Here is a 17425-nt window from a genome sequence, read left to right as displayed (position 1 = left end):
CCAATCACCCAAGTAAAACTCAAGTGAACAAACCTATCCATCTTCAATCAGGGAATACTTTAAAAATATATATTTTATTGATTTTTTTACAGAGAAGAAGGGAGAGGGATAGGTAGTTAGAAACATCAATGAGAGAGAAACATCTATCAGCTGCCTCCTGCACAGGCCCCCACCTGGGGATGTGCCCGCAACCAAGATACATTCCGTTGACCAGAATCAAACCTGGGGCCCTGCTGTCCACAGGCCGAGGCTCTATCCACTGAGCCACACCGGTTAGGGCAATCGGAATGCTTTAACAGTGCAGAACATACCAATTCAGTGTAAATGAACTCTTTTCCGCCTTCTAGGCCATTTAATCTGACAATCTAAAAATAATATGCCCGGTGATATATCCATTTTTCAGACTTTCTAATTTGTACTATATTCTCTTTGAGAATTTAATGGCACCCACAGGTCGTTTTAAAAAGCCAATACACTATATATAGATGTATGTGTCATACATATACTGTATCTATACAAAGCACAATTGAAGGAGTCTCTTTTTCACACCATTAAAATACCCTACGTGCATATTTCTATTACTTCTAATATTGAAAAGAAAAACTAGTCATTGGACACATTTTCAAATGTCACGTCTCCCTTAATTGGGAAAAGCAGCAGCAGCCGCAGCGTGGCAGCTCTGAAACTACCGAGGAAGTGGCACCGGAACCGGCACTGCCCTGGTGCCAGCACTGAGACCCCCTGGGTCATGTGGGCGCCTGGGGCAGGGGCACCGATGTGCTGTCGGCAGCTGGCACAGCCCCTGCCGAAGGCCTTTCTCTCCTGTCTCTGTGCCGTCATCAAACACAGCACAGAGGACCAAGCGCCGTGCTCTCTGGAGCCACTTAGCATTCAGGGGAAACTGCTTCCACTTCACCAACCAGGTGCTCTGTTTGTTGATTGTTCTCCTTACTGACTGGTCCGAACCCCGCTGGGGAGGGCCCCTGGCGCCAACGCTGGCCTCAATGTACTCACTGCCAGGAGCCAGAACCAAAGGCCCAGGGAGTCTGAGTCAAGCTTCCAGGAGCAAAGCAAGATGAAAAAGCCACGTCTCCCCGAGACGCTCACTAACCCTGGATGTCCCTCTAAACTAGGGGTGTCGAACTCAATCAGAGAAGGGGCCAAAATCTAAAATCCAGCCTAAATCGCAGGCCGAATGGTTTACTGAACAGTCATAAACTGACAATGTCATAAACATTGTAGGCCTGCGGACTGAAGGGTCCCGGGTTCGATTCCAATCAAGGGCATGGACCTTGGTTGCAGGCACACCCCCAGTGGGAGGAGTGCAGGAGGCAGCTGATCGACGTTTCTCTCTCAACGATGTTTCTGGCTCTCTCTCCCTTCCCCTCTGTACAAAATCAATAAAATATATTTATTTAAAAAAAATATATTTTATTGATTTTGTACAGAGGGGAAGGGAGAGAGATAGAGAGTTAGAAACATCGATGAGAGAGTCATCGATCAGCTGCCTCTTGCACTCCCCCTACTGGGGATGTGCCCGCAACCAAGGTACATTCTCTTGGCCGGAATCGAACCCGGGACCCTTCAGTCCCCAAGCCGACGCTCTATCCATTGAGCCAAACCGGTTTTGGCTCAATAAAATATATTTTTTTAAAAAGGAGCGGTCAAGTTCAGCCTTGCTGAGGTCCATGTCGGTACAGAAGAAGGGATGAGTGTGGGTCGCAAATAAAACCCTGATGAAAACACAGGCCTCGGAGCCATTCATACACACGCATGTTAACCCAAGAAGCTCAGCGGGAACAGGGTGAGGCCAGAACCCGCTGAAGTTCATGGACGTGAAGAGGGAGCGTGGCCCAGAGCGGCCGGGCAGCTATGACACGAATGGGAGGAGCCGCAGAGGGACCGTTATCAACCAAAGAGCAGCCTCCTCCCACACGGGCGGCTTTTAGAAACCGTACAGGAAATCCATGGCAAACGGCGGCCCGTCAGGGAGAACGGAGACCGGTGACAGCTTCTGGGGAAGTTTTAGCGGCTGGCTGCACATTCAAATCTTTCTCCTGGTGTAAGAAAAACTCAAGCTCCGCCTTTCTCCATCCTAAGGACTGAGAGCGCCACCGCCAGTCTCAGCTCGCCTCAATGTCGCATCATGCCAAGTTTACTTCTCCCTCCAGAAAACTGGTTTCTTCTTCTTCTTTTTTTTCTTTAAATATATATTTCATTGATTTTTTTACAGAGAGGAAGGGAGAGGGTGAGTTAGAAACATCGATGAGAGAGAAACACCGATCAGCTGCCTCCTGCACGCCCCCCACTGGGGATGTGCCAGCAACCAAGGTACATGCCCTTGACTGGAATCGAACCTGGGACCCCCAAGTCCGCAGGTCGACGCTCTACCCACTGAGCCACACCGGTCAGGGTTAGAAAGCTGGCTCTCTCTCTCTCTCCCTTTAGGACACCTATGTACTAAAAAGGAGTACTAGCTACCCTGACTCAAGTCAACCAGAGACCAGGACAGGAGAGAGATGGCAGAGAAACGATGAAAAGACACTCCTTCTTCCAATTTCTCGTGCCCCCGGGACTACAGGGGAGGGTGGCTTTACCTGGGGTGCCCATTACCACGGAACCCACAGCCAAACTTCAAATGACTTTTCCTAAAACTGTTATATTTACAGTTTTCTTCCTCGCTCCCTGGCAGCAATCAAATTCATCGGTTAAGAAGAAAATGAAACACATCTTCTCAAATGCAGGACAAAGGAAATATTCATGACATAAATATTTAAGCACCCACACAATTTTTTAAATATTCAAGGGAAACTCGATCGTTCTATTCATGAATAAAGTATCTATCGGTCTCAATGCGGGCATATCTAGGAAACTCAAATGCCTAGAAGATGTATTTCATAAGAATCCTCTCACTAAATAAAAGTGGTCCGTTTTCACTTTTTCTTTTCTATTCCAAACAAGAAAACCGGAAAAACGGAGCTTTTCGGGTCTGACAAACAAAATAGACATAAAAAGAAAATAAATAAATAAAAAAAACCTTCCCCTGAAGCAAGCACAATAACCAGCATTGGCTCTGAAAGCTGGATGCACCAAGTTCCCAGTAAATCGAAGTAAAAATGTACAGATAAGTTCTTTCCATTTCAAAATGAGCTAGACACATTCAAGATCCCACAGGCTCCATTCCTGGTTGCACGAATGAGTTAGAGCTTAGCCCAGACTTACCGCTGCCTCCCACGTACAATCGGCATTAGGACTTTTAACTGCCTTGGTTTGTGCTTTAGAACAACTTCTCCAGTTTATTCCAGAATAAGTTAACGAGTTCATAACGTGGGCAGGGCAGCCATTCCCAGCTCCCTCACTGGCTGGCCAGAGTCCACGTGATCTGTAGCCATTGCCACACAAAGCATGCTCTTACAGACAGACGGACAGACAGACAGACAGCCAGCATGCCCGGGACCACCTGCCACCTCCCCTTTCATTGACAATCTGTGACATACAGGAAGGTGCTGACAGACCTCTTTAAATCCTACACCTGGACACACATTTTCTGCATCTACGTTGCATTTTAAAAATTCAGAAAGGCACCAAAGGTGACAAAGGCTACCCAGATCTGTTCGGGGACAGGTACCGGGCGGTGAAGTGGCGCTGTCCCAGGCCCTCTCTGCCAGCGTTTCTGAGCTGCAGTATTTCCAGAAGGTAATTCTTCTGGTGAGTGCCTGCCAGCAGCAGGCACCCAGGACAGCAGGCCTGAGCCTGCCGGTGTGAAACATTAAGCCCGTCACGGACGGAAAGCAACAGATGCAGTCAGTAAAATATCCAAAGATATAATCACTCACTTAAAAATTTTCCCAGCTTCCTTTAGGTCATTTTAATGTCCAGAAAATGGATTTTGACACATCTACATGCTGGAAAAAAGAATTTAAACTAGGCTGTTAGTTTAGGCAAAACGAATGAATAACTAAACTAACTCAGAGGGCCTGAGAGGCACCCTTTACCAGAACATTCCAGGGCTCCCGTTAAAGAAATTTTGAATCGCTTCCGCTGGTGGCAATATAAGTTGGAATACCCTTTTTGAAAAGCAATTTGGCCAGTGAAGTGTTCACACCCTTTGATCTAGGTAAGCCCACTCCAGGCGATTTTCCCAAAGCAAATAAATCACTTAAAGGCAAAGAGACACATTTTTAAAATGTTCAATGCAATGCCAACAATCTAAGTATAAAACAGGCAAAAGCCTAAAGGAAGGTCCCACTAACAAAAACCATTATGTAATCAGAAATTAAAACACGTTGAACATCAGATGATACAGTTTAGTAAAAAAAATAAAATAAAATCTGCACTTCTTTACAAGTGTGGGGAAAATACAAGAACATGGTAGAATACAGAGGGAAGATTAAAAAATAATAAGACCACCACACACAGATCTTGTGGGTATGTGGGTGACTTTCTTAGTTTTTAAAAAAATTATTATTATCATGACTGCTGCATTATTTAAGCGATTGAGTAGAAAAGTATGAATTAAAAAGCCACTGCATGGCCTGAAGAAGCAGTTTAGCAAATATAAGTATTATACTTGCTGAAATGCTTATCTAGCACTTGTGTTGATGACTCAAACTTTTATACCTTAATTTCTGTGAAATCAAAGAACTACCATGTGAAGAAAACAGCCTTTCAAGAAAACTTCTGGCACTGAAATAACACAATTCTTTCCTAGGTGCGAAATGTCAACAGATTCACAGACACTTTGGGGAAAAAAGTTTTGGTAGCCCATATATAATTCATTTCCTGTTACAAAAGGGTGTTAATTACTTATCCACACCTGGGAAATAAAGTTTGAAGGAGAAAGCAGTTTCACCTTGTCCGTGTAAAATAAATCAAAGATTTTTAAAAAGAAAGCTAAAGTGATAAGCATATTTAAAATGCTAACAAATTGCTAGATTTAAAATAAATTGAAGTTAAAAGGGGGGGGTGTGCAGGGGAAAAATAAACTGACATTTCAGGTTTACACACACACACACACACACACACACACACGCACATTTAAGCCTCTCACACCTGTCTTTTAGTAACTTCATATCTTAAGTTTAAGAAAAATGACCTCTCAAGTCGAGATGTCATTTTCAGAGACTGACAAACGGCTCCCCGCACATCCAGCCCCGGAGCAGAGCTGTTGCTGGCGAGGGCTTGGGCCCGGCCATCGCTCTAAAGGACACTCAGCTTCGGAGCTGAGAAACCAGGAGGAGAGAAACTCCAGTTGGATCCTCTGAGCACCTATTTCCTGTCCAAACAGCCCTTTTGTTCTGCTTCCCTGCCTGATGTGCATGTTCGGCTGGCATCGGAGAGCGGCAACAATGACAAAACCGGGCGGACGCAGAAGCATAAGAGATCAAAAGTGTAGAATTAAGGATCATTAGAAGATTAGAACGAAAATCCTACCAACAAAAACCTCCACAATTTTCTGTTTGCTTCACCTCAGATTAACTTGACTGAGGCTGTACCGCGCAACCAAACCCAACGCCAAGCCCCGCCCTCTCGCCGACCCTAGTGGCTGAGGCGCCGAGTCTCCGCCCCGTCGGCGAAACCGGCGGCTGTGATTGGGCGCCGCTAATATCCATTATTTTAAAGAACTTTTCCTTGCTAGCAGGGTAGGTTGCACGCACTGAAAACCCCCTGGCTAAGCTGGTTTCTTAAAGGAACAGGAGGGAATGTTTCCGTTTCCCCCTCCTAGGCTATCTGCTTACTCTATTGTCTGCGTAAGAAGAAATGAAATTATAAGCCCTGAAAACCTCCCGGAAGCGGCCTTAGTTTGTAGGTCGGGGACCGACCGCCTCAAACACGATGCTTGAACAACTGATATTTTTAAGAGCCGTGAAGATGAAGTGGTTTCATAAAGACAGACTCCTTTTTTTTAAATTTTTCTTTCTCATCAGAGTTAACATTTTGCCTGAAAATTTTAGAACAGCGACAGAAACCCCATGGCAACATTTCGCAAAGAGGAACGAAACAATATTCCCTCTAAGACTTTAGAAGACTGTAACTTAAGTGGAAATATAGAAATAGCACTTAAAACACTGAATGCGACGCATTAATTTCTATGAGACTTACCCAATTCACCTATGGCCTCAGTGTAACTAGAGCAGAATTTGCACTGACACCAAAAATGGATATTTCTGCTTAAAACTGAAAACATGTTGGGCAGGAATGTTATCTCTCTACTAGCACACGCACAGGTCTGGCGATGCGTGTTTTGCCAGCGAATGAGTATCTGTCAGAGGAAAAAGCAACTTGTTCTAATCGCCCATTCAGGTAAAAACTTTAGGATGGCAATTTTTTTATGTTGTTTTTTTAAAATAAGGGCGGATGCTATGTTGCGCTTGAAGGTGGCATGGGCACCCTAAGATGCAGCTGAAGGGTATATTCCCCTTAAACTACTAAATTGTATTCAATGTTATTTTTACTATGGAGTTCTTAAAGAGAGTATATGGACCCTCTGATTAAAAAAAAAAAAAAAAAGGACCTCCTATCGCTTTATTTATTTTTAAATTTTATTACGTTTTTTACAGAGTGGAGAGAGAGGGATAAAGAGTTAGAAACATAAATGAAAAAAAACATCAATCAGCTGCCTCCTGCACACCCCCCATTGGGGATGTCCCCAAAACCAAGGTACATGCCCTTGACCGGACTCGAACCTGGGACCCTTCAGTCCGCAGGCCGACGCTCTATCCACTGAGCCAAACGGGTTAGGGCTCCTATCACTTTAAACATTACTAAATTTGCTACATACTACTAGATATGTTTATTTTATTAGAACTGCTTATGTTTTAATAGGTGGGCCCATCAAATCTTACTAAAACATGAATCATTATCTGATTGAACATTTACCTGATTCAAGAAAGTAGATTTTCCACCTCTGCAAACAATGTTGACTGATTTCTTTCTTTCTTTTTTTTTTTAAATATATTTTATTGATTTTCTTACAGAGAGGAAGAGAGAGGGACAGAGAGCTAAAAACATCAATGAGAGAGAATCCTCAATCAGCTGCCTCTTGCACACCCCCCACTGGGGATGTGCCCACAACCAAGTACATGCCCTTGACCAGAATCGAACCTGGGACCTTTCTCTATCCATTGAGCCAAACCAATTTCAGCTGTTGACTGATTTCTAAAAACAAATTCAATGGGAGGGGGCAATGGTATATGTACACAGATAATAATTTAATAAAAAATATATATATTACAAAAAAAAATAATAAAATAAAATAAATAAAAACAAATGCAAAACGAAAGCAAGTTAGGGTGGCTTTTCTTAAAACATACGTTAAGTTTACCAAAAGGATTTTTCATATACGTTTACAGTTTTCAAAGTTGGAAATCCTGAGAGCGTTTTTCCTCCGAGAAAGCTCACGCGTGAGCACACGAAGCCCACAAGCTTGTTTGGAACACAAAGACGAGCCTGTGAGAAAGCGCAAACCCACATGATTGCAGCTAGGCATGAATATGGAGCAATGCCCTGCGCAAGCCCCACCAGCTGCACAGCCCATTATGCCCTGTAAGTGGGCAAACTGAAAGGGCCGATTCACAGAGGTCCAGTCCCAGGAGCCTTTGCGAGGCCTAGCGGCTTTGACTGTCCCGCACTTCAGGAGTCAAGTTCAGGTTTTCTTCCCGCTGTGCGGACGGACACTCGCGAAAGCACACGGGCAGCGGAAGAGGTACAGGAGCCAGCAGCGGACACAGTACACAAGCTGAGGTGTATACGGCATGGGACTGGAGAGAGCAGGTTTCAGCCGGCCCAAACTGCGCAGGGTTATAGAAAAGGACGTGGCAAACATTTAAATCTTTTTCTTTTTTAAAATATTTTATTGATTTTTTACAGAGAGGAAGGCAGAGGGATAGAGAGCCAGAAACATCGATGAGAGAGAATCATCGATCAACTGCCTCCTGAACACCCCCCACTGGGGATGTGCCCACAGCCAATGTACATGCCCTTGACCGGAATCGAAACTGGGACCTTTCGGTCTGCAGACCGACGCTCTATCCACTGAGCCACACCGGTTTCAGCAAAACGTTTAAATCTTAAAATGGGGCAAGCATAAAACTAGTAGACGGTGATGGGAACCAGATATACCTTTGCTCCGACACCGTATTTCACTTCAAAGTTAGTTATTGGTATAAAATAGGCACATATCACAATCTATATATATAAAAGGCTAATATGCAAAGTGTCCCCTCAGGAGTTCCACCTGGAGACCAGGAGTTTGATTTCTCGCTACGACGTGCGCTCACCACCAGGGGGCGGCTCGGGATGAAGGAAGGCCCTGGCCAGCAGCTGGGGAAGGGAGGCCCTGATCGGCCCCAACTGCCCGCCAGGCCTAGGACCCTGCCCATTCACCAACTTTGTGCACCAGGCCTCTGGTGTGACACCAAGATCACCCTCAATCCACAGCCGGCAGAGCAGAGAGATCGGACTTGGCTGCTCCAGACTGCTCAGAGCTTCCAGGATCTCCTTGAAAGCAGTTCAAGGAGATAAATACCACCCGAATGTGGCTCGCCGGTTAAAAATAAAGGTATTGTGTTCGCCTTCTGAGTCCGCAGCAGAAGGAAACAGCAGAGATAGAGAAGGGACAGGGACAGCATGCCCGCGATTATTTAACAACAATCTTGCCTCTGAGGAACACGGCGTCCGCCAGGCCTCGGACTCCCCAGTGAATGTGACAGCATCGCTTTCCCGACATCAACCAGCCCAAGGACTTCCTGTGTCTCCCTCCCTGTGGGGGCTGCTGGGGGTTAGATCAACCGAAAACAATTTAGGAGGGAACGAGCTGAACATCTCACTTGCGATTAAAAAGTCCCTATCAGGACTCAGTACCCAGCCCAGGAGGAATAGCGTTTGGTGCAAAGAGAGCAGACTGCAGGCGTCTTTAGGATTTTGCAGGACTGAGAACAGCTCAAACTGTTCTTCCCTCAACAGAGGTGGGTCCTCCCCCTCATTCCTGGGCACCCCGGGGCGGGTGACATGGCTCAAAGGACCCCTCTGACGCCGGCAAAGCATGGCTGGGGTCACTAAGGAGAAAGTCTGAAAACCACCAGCTAATGGAGAGAACAAGTAAATTTCAAAAAAATATTTCCCTGGCCCCGGCTCGTGTGGCTCAGTGGATAGAGCGTTGGCCTGTGGACTGAAGGATCCCGGGTTCGATTCCAGTCAAGGGCATGTACCCTGGTTGGGGGCACATCCCCAGTACGGGGTGTGCAGGAGGCAGCTGATGGATGTTTCCCATCGATGTTTCTGGCCCTCTATCCCTCTCCCTCCCTCTCTGTAAAAAATCAATAAAATATATTTTTTTAAAAGTGAGTACGGCAGCAAGGGGGGGGGTAGTAATAGGTCATTCAGCAGAATAATAAGCACGAAGGAAACAAATAGATAAGAAAGGGCAATGCTAGCTGGAAGAAGATGTATCTTTCTGAGAGATAGTAAATCGCTGTAAGCAGGGGTCCTCAAACTTTTTAAAGTGGGGGCCAGATCACGGTCCCTCAAAGAGCTGGAGGGCTGGACTATATGAACTACTAATCCCTACTGTAACACCTCGGCTGCGCTCACTGCCCAAAAAACCTGGCGGGCCGGATCAGACTCCTCTGCGGGCCGCATGTGGCCCGCGGGCTGTAGTTTGAAGACCCCTGGCTGTAAGCCTGGCGGGTGAGCAATGGGTGTGAATGAAAAGGGAACAGGGAGCACAGTGCTGAGACCACAGGACAGCGGAGGACAAAAGCATTCCGAATCCTCCAAAGTATTTCCATGCGCCGTGCACCATGCCCACGTCAGCTGCCAGACCCAGAAAAATGATAGGAAACGGCCGGGCGGACTTCAGATTCCCTTCTCTCCCCTTAGAGTAGGTGTGTCGAACTCAATCAGAGAAGGGGCCAAAATCTAAAATCCAGCCTAAATCGCGGGCCGAATGGTTTACTGAACAGTCATAAACTGACAATGTCATAAACTGACAGCGGAGTGCAGTGATGACAGCGCGGTGCGGGCCACATTGCAAGGCCTGGCGGGCTGGATTTGGCCCGCGGGCCTTTGTTTGACACATGTGCCTTAGAGCCCAAGTGAGGAAAGAATCAAGAAGATAAACGTGTGGGTCACTCGCTTTCAAATAAAAGCTTTCCTAGTCATAGAAAAAAAGTTTTAAATGATAGTTACAAACACAATTTTGAGCTGAAACCGGTGTGGCTCAGTAGATAGAGCATTGGCCTGCGGACTGAAAGGTCCCGGGTTCGATTCCGGTCAAGGGCATGGACCTTGGTTGCGGGCACATCCCCAGTAGGGGGCGTGCAGGAGGCAGCTGATCGATGATTCTCTCTCATCGCTGTTTCTAGCTCTCTATCCCTCTCTCTTCCTCTCTGTAAAAAAATCAATAAAATATATTTTTTTAAAAAAACAAAAACAAAACACAATTTTGAAAAGCTCGAGTCAAACAGGTGACCTTCCCTGATGACTACACAATAGGATTCCAAGTTCACAAACAAGCTTCCTCATTCATCAAACCTGAACACCTGCTATGTGCTGTGGAAGCCACTGCAGAAACTTCTGGTCTAGAGTCAGTAAAAAGTTTAAATTTTGTCTATGGAGACGGACTGTATTTGGGATAAGCTTTGAAGGGGGAGGCAGCCAGATCCTGTGTGGAATTCCACTGCTTTAGGAGATGGAGAATACACACAAACAGAAAGGCTGGGGGTATACATGCCAAAACACTGACAATGGTTATTTACTCTAACTTTCTATTCCTTCTTCGAGTTTGTTTTTTAAACCTCCAAACCCCAAACACATTGTTGTTATAATCAAATCCAAAAATGAAGTTGTTAAAAAGCAGAACAAAGCCTAGCCGGTGTGGCTCAGTGGTTGAGCCTCGACCTAGGAACCAGGAGGTCAAGATTCGGTCCCGGTCAGGGCATAAGACGGAGTTTCAGGCTCGATACCCACCCAGAAGGGGGCGTAGCCCATCCATGAATCTCTCTAATGATTGATGTTTCTCTCTCTCCCTCTCCCTTCCTCTCTGAAATCAATAAAAATATATATACACTAGAGCAGCCCAGCCTGCACCCTCTCCAATCTGGGACCCCTTGAGGGATGTCCGACTGCCCGTTTAAGCATGATTTAAACGGGCAGTCGGACACCCCCCTCACAATCCGGGACTGCTGGCTCCCAACTGCTGCCTGCCTGCCTTCCTGATTGCCCCTAACCGCTTCTGCCTGCCAGCCTGATCACCCCCTAACCACTCCCCTGCCCGCCTGATAGATGTCTAACTGCTCCCCTGCCAGCCTTTTTGCCCCCAACTTCCCTCCTCTGCAGCCCTGGTCACCCCCAACTGCCCTCACTTGCAGGCCTGGTCCCTCCCAACTGCCCTCCTCTGCTGGCCATCTTGTGTCCACATGGGGGCAGAATCTTTGATCACATGGGGGCAGCCATCTTGTGTGTTGGAGTGACGGTCAATTTGCATATTACTCTTTTATTAGACAGGACTTTTTATTTTATTTTAAATATACTTTTATTGATTTCAGAAAGGAAGGAAGAGATAGAAACACCAATGATGAGAGAGAGTCATTGATAGGCTGCCTCCTGCACGCCCCACACTGGGGATTGAGCCCACAACCTGGGCATGTGTCCTTGACCGGAATGGAACCTGGGGCCCTTCAGTCCGCAGGCCAATGCTCTATTCACTGAGCAAACTGCGTAGAGCTATATATATATATATATATTTTTTTTTTTTTAAAGGACAGAACAAAACAGCCCTTCCAAAATAAAGCATCCTGATTATCTGTCTGCAAACTACATACACAGTAAAAAAAAATTTTTTTCAATTCAACTAATCTCTATGCTATTGCCTTTATTTTTTATTCATTTTTAAAAAAAATATATTTTATTGATTTTTCACAGAGTGGAAGAGACAGGGATAAAGAGTTAGGAACATCGACGAGAGAATCATCGATCAGCTGCCTCTTGCACACCCCCTACTGGGGATGTGCCCGCAACCAAGGTACATGCCCTTGCCCGGAATCGAACCCGGGACCTTTCAGTCCGCAGGCCGACACTCTATCCACCGAGCCAAACCGGTCCCGGCTATGCCTATGTCTTTAAATAAAAAGATTATTCAAAGCTATACGCAAACTCCTGTTACTTACACACACACACACACACACACACACACACACACACATACATACACACACCCCACTTTCAGGAAATGAATGCTGCTCCCCAGCTTGTCCTGTCACTGCCGTGAGCATGATAAACAGACAGACTCCCTGCCCCACCAGCACCCCGTGGGGCACTCCCAGGCCCAGGTCAGGAAGTAAGGAGGACTCGGGTGTGTGGTGAGCAAACCTCTGATGAACACCCACCGCGGACCGCCCTCCGGAGGACTCGCCCAGTACCTTCCCCGCGGGCCGGCCAGGTGACAGGTGCTCCCCGTGGCCACGGTCTGCACAACCGGAAAGAGACACTCGGACGGCTGTTTTCACCCGAGCCTGCTGGGGCACGGGAGATGTTTTGAGGGCAGGCACACCTCGTTTTATTGCACCCCGCTTTCCCTGTGTGCACAGAAGTTTCCTTTTTTTTTTTTTTTTTTAACCGAAGGCAAGATCCTCCACCAGCAAAAACAAACAAAAAAAAGATTATGAGTCGATCTATTACACTCCTTGCTCTATTGTGGCGTCTGGCACCAGACCCACAGCATCTCCTGGGTGTGACGGTAATAATTTGCACAAAGGGCGAGGGGAACACAGCCAGAGTGACTTATGTCACATACAGTCAAGTGGTTTTTTTTCTACTTGACTTTTTTTTCCTTTCTTTTTTAGGGAGGGAGGCAAGGGAGATGGGGGGGGGGACCCCCACATCCATGCAAAAGAGAAACACCCATTGCTTGCTTCGCCTATTCGCCCAAATCAACTCATACCCCGCTGGTGTAAGGGGCAGACGCTCCGACAGAGCCACACTGGCCAGGGCTCTTATTTTTACACTGAAAGGAGGTCACACCTACTGCCAGACATCTCACAATGTGATTTCAAAGGAGAAGGAGTCATCGCACACAGATGAACAAGAAATCCTGGTTTGCCCTGGCCGGTGTGGCTCAGTGGGTAGAGCGTCGGCCTGGGGACTAAATGGTCCCAGGTTCTATTCCGGCCAAGGGCACATGCCCAGGTTGCGGGCTCGAATCCCACCCAGTGGGGACGTGCAGGAGGCAACCAATCCATGATGAGAATCATGGGTGTTTTTATCTATCTCTCACACCCTTCCTTTATGAAATCAATAAAAAATATATTAAAAAAAAAAAAAAAAAAGAGCCGGGACCGGTTTGGCTCAGTGGACTAAAAGGTCCCAGGTTCGATTCCAGTCAAGGGCATGTGCCTTGGTTGCGGGCACATCCCCGGTGGGGGGTGTGCAAGAGGCAGCTGGTCGATGTTTCTCTCTCATCGATGTTTCTAACTCTCTGTCCCTCTCAATTCCTCTCTGTGTAAAATCAATAGAATATATTAAAAAAAAAAAAAAGTCCTCATTTCTCATGCACATGCTCAAACCATAGGAACAAATCATTATGGCTACGCCATCACCCATGAGAACGTAAGAGAAACCCTCAAGTTTTTCGTGTGTTTAATTCATTTTATTTCCAGCATTTCAATCTGTGTCATTGCCGATGAACCGAAACTTTGGCATGCAATCTACATGCCTGCTCTGGGGCACCAGGAGTTCAAGAAACAAGAAATGTTTATTCAGAGGGGACAGCTGTTGACAGCAAAAAAACAAAACAAAACACAACAAAACCACACGCCATCGAAATGCCCAGGAGTGACGAGAGATGAAGACAGTACTGTACGGCGATGAAATGAAGAGACTATGATCACACGCTATTTTGATAAAGCCCAGAAGAAAAGGCAAACTGGAAAACGTACCAATATTATGGCATGAAAGTATTTTTGTGGGGTTTTTTTTTTTAAAGGCAAGGGAATGATAAACACAAAACCAACCAGACTAGACCTGGGCGGGGAGACGCGAGGACGGGTAAGAAACACGTAAACAGACGCAAGTTTTGGTCACGCTCCAGGCCGAGGTTTGGGAGAGGAGTCATGGATTTTTACTACGTTCTACCTCTTTAAACCGTATTGTGTTAGTCGTCTTTTGCGGTATAGTAAACACATATTAATCATATTACACATACACACACACACACACACAAACATCTAATATATTGCCATAATCCTCACCTGAAGACACCTTTTCATTGATTTTAGAGAGAAAAGGGAGAAGAGAGACAGAGAAACACGTACGGGTTGCTTCCTGGAAGGCACCCTGACCCCGGGGTCAAATCCGGACCCTTCAGTGCATGGAGGCCAAGCTCCACCCCACGGAGTCACACCGCTGGGCCAGGGCTAATATATTATTTATATATATATATATTTGCATACCTTTTTTCAGCTTTCTGAAGGTATAACTCGCACATAATAAACTGCACCCACTTCCCATGGGAGGTGTGATCAGTTTGGACCTGAGGAAGTTCTCACCACAATCATGGTAATAGTCCACAGCATCGGGCGGTGTGGCTCAGTGGATAGAGTGTCAGCCTGCAGACTCAAGGGCTCCATCCCCACTAGGGGGAGTGCAGGAGGCAGCCGATCCATGATTCTCTCTCCCTCCCTCTCCACAATCAACAACAACAACAAAATCTATGAAAAAAACAAAAACAAAGATAATAGTCCACCAGCACCTAAAATTAATTCTTGTACCTTTGGGATCCACGCGCTGTGCCTTAAACATATTTCCATTTTGTTTATCTCTGATAAATGTATACAACAGGTTTTATTAAGCAATCAATCGTCTCCACTGCATTCCTAGAGCTACTGTAATTTTCTTTTTCTTTTTTTTTAATGTTCATGGCATAACAGGTGTGGCTCAGTGGATAGAGCGTTGGCCTGTGGACTGCAAGGTCCCCGATTCAATTCCGGTCAAGGGCATGGACCTTGGTTGCAGGCACATCCCCAGTGGGGGCTGTGCAGGAGACAGCTGATGGATGTTTCTCTCTCATCTATGTTTCTAACTCTCTATCCCTTTCCCTTCCTCTCTGTAAAAAGTCAATAAAATATATTTTAAAAATAAAAATAAAATAAAATGTTCATGTTTCCTGAGTCCACCAACACCCAGTAGTAACAACTGAAAGAAAGCTGTTGCAAAGGCAAATTTTTAAATTTGGGGAAATTTCAACGTGCATCTGTATATTTGGCAGAAAAAACTTTCACCCGCTTGAAGCACGGACCCTGAGGACCTGGGCAGGCGAGACGGCCCTAAAAATAAGAGTGGCCACATAATGGTTACATAACCAACCTTAACACCCAAACTTCCGTGGTCTTTGGGGTTCAGTGGCCTCTTGGATCTAAAACACGTAGCGATACCGAGTTGCACCCCCGAGACTAACATCACGTGCCAACTACACCTTATTTTTTTAAAATATATTTTATTGATTTTTTACAGAGAGGAAGGGAGAGAGATAGAGAGCTAAAAACGTCGATGAGAGAAAAACATCGACCAGCTGCCTCTTGCACACCCCCTACTGGGGATGTGCCCTCAACCAGTGTACATGCCCTTGACTGGAATCGAACCCGGGACCTTTCAGTCCACAGACCGACGCTCTATCCACTGAGCCAAACCGGCTTCGGCTACACCTTATTTTTAAAAATATATTTTTATTGATTTTTTACAGAGAGGAAGGGAGAAGGATAGAGAATTAGAAACATCGATGAGAGGGTAACATCCATCAGCTGCCTCCTGCACGCCCCCCACTGGGGATTGAGCCCGCAACCCTGGCATCTGCCCTGACCTGGAATCAAACCCAGGACCCTTCTATCCACTGAGCAACACCGGCCAGGGCGCCAACTACACTTTAATTAAAAACAAAACACAGCCGAAACCGGTTTTGCTCAGTGGATAGAGCGTCAATAAAATATAATTTTTATTAAAAAATAAAAATAAAATAGAAACAAAATACAACTTTCTAAACGGTGTATGGCATTTGACACTTAAAAAAAAAAGCCAAAACCGGTTTGGCTCAGTGGTAGAGCGTCGGTCTGCGGACTGAAAGGTCCAGGGTTCGATTCTGGTCAAGGGCATGTATCTTGGTTGCGGGCACATCCCCAGTGGGGGGGTGTGCAAGTGGCAGCTGATCGATGATTCTCTCTCATCGATGTTTCTAACTATCTCTCTTCCTCTCTGTAAAAAAAATCAATAAAATATATTAAAAAAATAATAATAAAATCTACTCCCGGATTTTGGGAAGGGGAGCCATGCAAAGCGTGGACGGCGGGGGGGGGGGACACGGACGCGGATCCACATACAAATGTCCTCGCTGCGGGGCAGGTCGACGAGATTCCCGAATCGTGAAAAAATAAATAAATAAATAAATAAATAAAACACTCAAACACACAAAAAAAATACAAACAAATCACGACGGCCCGTCGCCCGCGCGCGGCCTCCCTCCCCCCGCCGCGAGCGGCTCGAAATCAAGTTCAAAGTCGCTCCCGCGTCCATGGGACCCCGAAAGTTCCTCGGTCGAAAAGGGGGGGGGGGGCGGAAGGGAGAGGAAATGCACAAACTTTGGGTCTGACCCCCCCCCCCTCTGGCCCCCCCAGAGCGCGACCAAACTCCGGCCCCTTCCCGGCGGCGGCGGCGGGCGCGGCAGGTGGCAGGTCCCGGAAGGGCAGGCGGCCCGGGCGCTCGGGGCACCCGGACGCCCCGGGACCGCCGCCCGCCAACCGCCCCGGAACCCGGCCGCGGCGGGAGGGGGTTCCACACCCCGCGCCCCGAGACCCTGGGCCTCGGCCTCGGCCCTCCGCGGCCCGCACGGCCGCCCCGCCGCCACCTGCCGCCCTCCGGCCGCTTCCGGCCGGGCCGGGCCGGGCCGCGCCTCACGGGGAAGGGGGAGGGGAGGGCACGGCGCCGCCCGGCCGCTCGCTCCGCACCGCGCCTCACCTGGCGGCGGCCCTCTCCGCCGGACGCGCTGCCCGCCGCCGGTCGCCGCGGGTGAAGGAGGACAGGTGAGGCCGACGAACCGCGCTCGCTCACAGGTCCCGTCGCCGCCACCGCCGCCGCCGCCGCCGCCGGCCTCTCGTCCGCTGTTTAGTAAACTTTTCTGTTTGGTTGCTCGGCCTGTGACGCGACACGGGAAGTGCTCCTGATTGGCCAGCGCCAGGCGCTGACGCGTCGCCCCGCCCCCCGCTGCTTAATTATTACCGGCCAGGGGGCTCGCAGGCCCGGTGCAGGGGGCGGGGCCGCGACTCGGGGCGCGTAGCGATTGGCTGCGTCCCGGGGAGGGCGGGACCTGTGGAGACCCCGCCTCCTCCGCCGGGTGCTGTTCCGCCTTGGCCTCCCCTGACCTCCCGCCGCGGTCGGCCTG

The 17425-nt window shown here is 47.6% G+C and overlaps 1 protein-coding gene across 3 annotated transcripts in view; it reads right to left on the bottom strand.

Moving 5' to 3' along the window:
- ZFAND6 (zinc finger AN1-type containing 6) overlaps positions 1–17182 on the bottom strand; it is a 40714-nt gene extending 23532 nt beyond the window's left edge. The window contains exon 1 of one of the 3 annotated variants that reach the window (XM_084869305.1): positions 17002–17182. The gene's annotated coding sequence lies outside the window, so the exon portion shown is untranslated. Of the gene's footprint in view, positions 1–5433; positions 5529–17001 lie in introns of those variants that run through there. The other 2 variants (XM_084869306.1, XM_084869307.1) reach the window with 2 other exon arrangements.
- Between the last annotated feature and the right edge of the window lie 243 nt (positions 17183–17425).

Source organism: Pipistrellus hanaki, assembly GCF_964339955.1.
Source record: "Pipistrellus hanaki genome assembly, chromosome: 21".
Lineage (NCBI taxonomy): Eukaryota > Metazoa > Chordata > Mammalia > Chiroptera > Vespertilionidae > Pipistrellus > Pipistrellus hanaki.
The sequence above is the reverse complement of the archived record's forward strand: the minus strand, read 5'-3'. Positions and strand labels throughout refer to the sequence as shown.